Source organism: Dasypus novemcinctus, chromosome 2 (genome assembly GCF_030445035.2).
Source record: "Dasypus novemcinctus isolate mDasNov1 chromosome 2, mDasNov1.1.hap2, whole genome shotgun sequence".
Taxonomy (NCBI): Eukaryota; Metazoa; Chordata; class Mammalia; order Cingulata; family Dasypodidae; genus Dasypus; species Dasypus novemcinctus.
Window position 1 is genome coordinate 107821047 of NC_080674.1, and position 5405 is coordinate 107826451.

The window sequence follows — 5405 nt, forward strand, 5'->3', positions numbered from 1 at the left end:
ATTGTTTTTATTAGAATTATACTTGAAAGGGTCACGATATAATATTTTTATGCTTTGAATTTAATCTAGGCCAGTTTATACATTCTCCCAGCCTGCATTTCTTCTCCTCAATTTCCTGGCTCTAAGCAAAGAGAAAAGCTATTTATTTCTTCCCAGTGTGTACCTTATCCCTGCTTCCCTATTTTTGGGCAGGCTGTTTTGACCAGCAAAAAGAGTTCCAGTTCTGAAATCTTGATCAGTATCAGGGGTTGGCAAACTATGGCCCATGGGTCAAATCCAACCTGTAACTTGCTTTGCAGGGCATGTTTGCTAAGAAGGATTTTATACTTCTCAATGGTTGAAAAAATCAAAAGAAGAATAATATTTTTTGACAAATAAAAATTACATGAAATTTGGAGATCCAGGAAGATGAAGAAGATTTACTTTTAACTATTTCCCCTGCCAAATATGACTAAAAGTCCTGGGCATTATATGTAAAAGAGAATTTATAAACTCTGAAAGGTGAAGAGAAAAAGGTAGACCACCTATAGACCTCAGGAGTCAAGGTTTAACACCATGGTGGCTTCCCTGGATTTTCTTTTTGCCCCCTGAATCTCACACTTGGAGTTGAAGAAGCAGGTAACCTGGAAATATCAATGGGGCAGACAAAATACAACAAAACACTATGCTTTCTAGCCAAAGCACCAGGAAAGAGGCAGTCTAGAAAGACAGAATTCTTTTTGACATCAATATATATGCTTCAGTCAAATACCACCAAAAAAAAACCCCATAAAAACCAAACCCACAAAAACTGTAGTCCAACACTAAACTCACCAGCAAAGGCCCAGTAGGGAACGTTTACCAGGCTTTGATGAGATGCCCCAACCTCCTAGCCTCAGAGTCTATGGAGACCATGGGGGAGCCTGGACTTCCACCACTTTAGGGCAGGAATGAGGCAGTCCTTTTACTCCCCACTGGTAACAGGATTGGGGACTTTCACCAGGGCCAGCTTTAAGGAGGTCTCCGTGCTCCCACTCCTCCTCCCAGTCTCACTGGAGGCCAAGCAGGGGGTAGGAACTCCCACCTCACCAGCAATATCAGGGAGCCCCTCCCAACCCTGGGATGCCAGGGAAGCCAAGTGGAAAACCTAGACTTCTACCCTTATCTAGCAGTAATAGAGCAGTGCTCCACTTCCTTTGGACAATGCCAGGAAAAGCCAACCCAAAACTGAAGGTTTAAATCATAATATAATACTGAAAATATCCAATTTCCAATTGAAAATCTCTACTCGAATTGGAAAAAAAAGACCATCAATAGACTCCAATATCAAGATGACAATGCTCTTAGACAGCTAGGGATAAACGGAAACTACCTCTACTTGATAAACATTATACTTAAGGTGAAAGACAGAATCCTTTCCTGTTAAGATAAGGGACTAGACAAGATTGTTCATTTTCACCACTCTTATTCAACATAGCACTGGAAATTTTAGTCAGTGCGATAAGGTGTAGAAAGGAAATAAGATGCATACAGATTGAAAAGGAAGAAATAAAAGGGCTATATTCGGATATGACATACCTGTCTACAGAGAAAATACCAAGGAATCTACCAAAAAACTCTTAGAACTAATAAATGAGTTCAGCAACATCACAATGTATAAGACAGACACAGAAAATTCAGCTGGATTTCTCTATAGCAGCAATGAAACTTTGAACACTGAAATGAAAAATAGAATACTATTTATATCATTCAATGAAAAAACAATATTTAGGTGTAAATATGTATAGGACCTGTATACTAGACACTACAAAACACTGATGAAAGAAATCAAAGCAAATATAAATAGAGAGACAATGTTCATAGATTGCAAGATTCAGTATAGTAAAGAAACCAACACTTTCCAAACTGATATACAGGTTTAATAAAATTTCTACCAAAATCTCAGCAAAATTTTTGTAAATACAGACAAAATTATTCTAAAATTTACATGGAAAAACAAAGAAACAAGAATAGCTAAACAATTTTTAAAAAGAATAAAGTAGGAAGAGTTAGTTAATTTACCCGAGTTCAGGGCTTACTAGGTAGCTAAAATAATCAAGACTGTGTGGTACTGGGAGAAGGATAAATGCATTAATCAGTGGAACAGAATAGAAAACCCAGAAATAGACCATATGACTGATTTGAAAATGGTGTACAATGACACCAACTTGTTTGCAATTTACACTCATGACAATGGTTTAAAATGAGGGAGCATAGCCTTTTCAACAAATGGTGCTGAAGCAAGTCGATATCCATAGGTAAAAATAAAAAATAAAAAGAACGTCCACCTAAACTTCCTATTTTATATAAAAATTAAGTGGATAATGGACTTAAATGTAAAACCATAAAATACTGTATATAATACTGTGTTTATAATACTATAAAACATATTTTAGAAAAAAAATAGCCAGATTTAGGGGTGGGAAAATAGTTCTTAACTGATGCCTACATCATGATCTATAAAAGGAAAAATTGATAAATTGTACTTCACCAATATTAAATACTTTTTTCTTCACAGAAGACCATGTTAAAAGGATCCAAAGATTAAAAGACAAGCTACAAACTGGGAGAAAATGCTTGCACACCCTGTCATCCAAAAGACTAGTCTTTAAAATATATAGAGAACTCTCCGAATGTAACATTTAAAAAAACCCAAATAATCCAATTAAAAATAGGTAAAGGAAATGAAGAGACTTTTCCTAAAGAGGATTATATTATTTCATGTCAAATGAGCATAGGAAAAGACATTCACAACATTATCCATTAGGCAAATGCAAATTAAAGGTACAGTGACATCTTACTACATACCTATTAGAATGGTTAATTTTTTTTGTAAGTACTGACAGTATCAAATGTTGGTGAAGATGCAGAGAAATTGGATCACTGATACATTGCTGGTGTCATTTAAATGATACAGCCACTCTTAAAAATAGTGTGGCAGTTTCTTACTAAACTAAACATGCAATTACTCTTCCACTCAGTAATAATTGGGCATTTATCCCAAAGAACTGAAGACCTGTGTTCACACAAAAACCCATGTATAATTGTACATAGGACCTTTATTCACAATAGCCCCAAACTGGAAATAACTCAGATCTTCCTGAATAAGTGAATGGTTAAACCAACTGTAGTTTATCCATGCCATGGAATGCTACTCAGATATGAAAAAAGAACAAACTACAAGCCTGGCCTATCCACTATAAGGGTAGGTAGGTGAGTGGGAGGCTGATAAGAAGAGAAGGGAAATTTGCGGGATTGAAGGGATTATAGTTTCTTTAAAAGAGGGAAGGGGAGAAGCCATGGCTGTTGCAGCCAAGAATAGAAGATGAACTTCTCTGAGTGGGAGGTGAAGCTCATCGTGGAGGAGCTGGAGCTGAAGAAGCACCTGCTGGTGAACCACTTCAATGCTGGTGTCCCTCTGGCTGCCAAGAGTGCAGCTTAGCACAGCATCCGGACAAGTGTCAACGCTCTGGCCATCTGTTGTAAGGGAGCAACCCGAGGTCAAGAAGAAGTGTCTGACTCAAGACTGAGGTCCGTCACAAGGTTGCCCATGTCCTGATGGCTGTGGAGGGTAGGGAAGCCCCAGCGCTCACTGAACAGGATGGAGTGGTGGCCTGGGACAGGTGGTAGCAGTGGCAGTGGTGGTCTAGCTGTAATCCCTATACTGCTGACCCCCATGCAACAAGGCATCTGCAACCTGCTGGGTAAGGTCACCATCAACAGCCTGCGCAGTATCACAGAAATCCATCCCATGGTCCTTGGACCTACGGCTATTGCAGCCACAGCCTTGGTCACCCTAACACAGATCCCCACAGAGACTACCTATCACACCTTGGAGGAGGGAGTGGTGGAGTACTGCACAACTGAGGGCCCCTACCTCTGCCGGCCGAGGGCTCCATGGAGATGATGGCCCAGCACTCAGACACATCAGTTAAGTCACAGGCTCTTAAGAGCTAAGTCACCCTCAGTTCGGTCAAACAGATCCAGGAGCAGCAGGTCAATTATCTGCATGTGAAGGAGATCACCCAGCACTTCAAGCAGCACAGTGAGGTGCAGGCCTGTGCCCAGGAGCACCAGGCCCAGGCCATGGAGGCCCCCAGGTGGTCATGAATCTCCTCATCTAAGTCTTCTGGCTCATGATCAAGGATTTCATGGGATTTTGGCTGCTACCTGTAAGGCAACACACCAAATTCCTTTCTGGCCTTTGGCTCTGGACAAGTGGCCCAGAATGCACAGCCAGACAGCATCATCCAAGGATGGCAGGGGGTGTGCCAGGATGAATCCACCATGGTTTTGTATGTGGGTTCTGTGATTGGCCTTAGTGCTGGCCACTTAGTGCAAAGCTCCCTCTTTGATAGATGTTAAAGGATCCAGCATTTCTGAGAAATGGAGACACTTGTTGCACTCCTGAGACCCAGACTCTCTCACTCAACAACATGTGAGCTGCACTGCTAAGAACTAGAAGTTTGGTTAACTGGGAGTCCAGGCACTGGTAATGAGACATGTGTCATCACGTGCCACGGCTTGTGACAAGACCCAGACTCGGTCTGGGACAGCTGTAAGGAAAGCTATCACTGGAGGGGGTCTTACAACTAGGGGTCTCTGCTGAGCTGCCCCAGTCTGGGTGTCATCATTTTGAGTAAGATAACATCAATGGTCCTGACAGTAGCACAATAATATCTTCTTCCCTTGGGAGGCGGACTGTCTGGCAAGAGAAGGAAACCTCCTGCTTTGCTTCTTCTCACAGTACCTCTCAGGGAACTCTAGTTAATGCTCTGTTCTCTTCCATACCTATGGCCACAGCAGGGGCCTTTGTTCGTGCCCTGGGGTGCCTCTGCAATATATCCAGGATATTGGCAGCTATAGCTCAAAACAACCAAACTGACCAGCCAGCCAGGCTCAGGAATGCTGAGAGTGATGGGAACTGCCGTAGCTGACATCTGACCTTCCATAGAGTCCCTAGAAAGCCCTTTTGTGGTCTACCTCAACATCTTTTGAGTCAGGCCAGGCATCAGGCTTTGGGGTGCTGTAAATTGTAGAGAAATGAAAAGCAAACCCTTGTGGAAATACCTGGCTCTGCTGCAGTGGCTCTGAGATGACCTGATGACTTTTTCCAGAGGTTTGCTTCAAGCCAGTTGTGTTTATTCTGTATGTGCACCCCTCCTGGGGAGGCCTCCAGGACCTGCATGCAGCTCTATGGCCATGCCCTTCTTCCTTCCTTCTTCACTGGCTCCACATTTTCAAAATTCAGCACACACACACACACACACACACACACACACACACACACACACGCAAAAGCTTCCTCAGGAGCACAACCTGAATTCTTCTCCCTTGACACAAAAAAGCAGCCCCACATGTTCTTGTGAGACTCCCACTGGCTGACT

General features: G+C 42.2%; 1 pseudogene; it reads left to right on the forward strand.

Moving 5' to 3' along the window:
• The first annotated feature begins 3343 nt into the window (after positions 1 to 3343).
• Positions 3344 to 4128, forward strand: LOC101423677 (nuclear apoptosis-inducing factor 1-like; annotated as a pseudogene).
• Positions 4129 to 5405: the final 1277 nt, after the last annotated feature.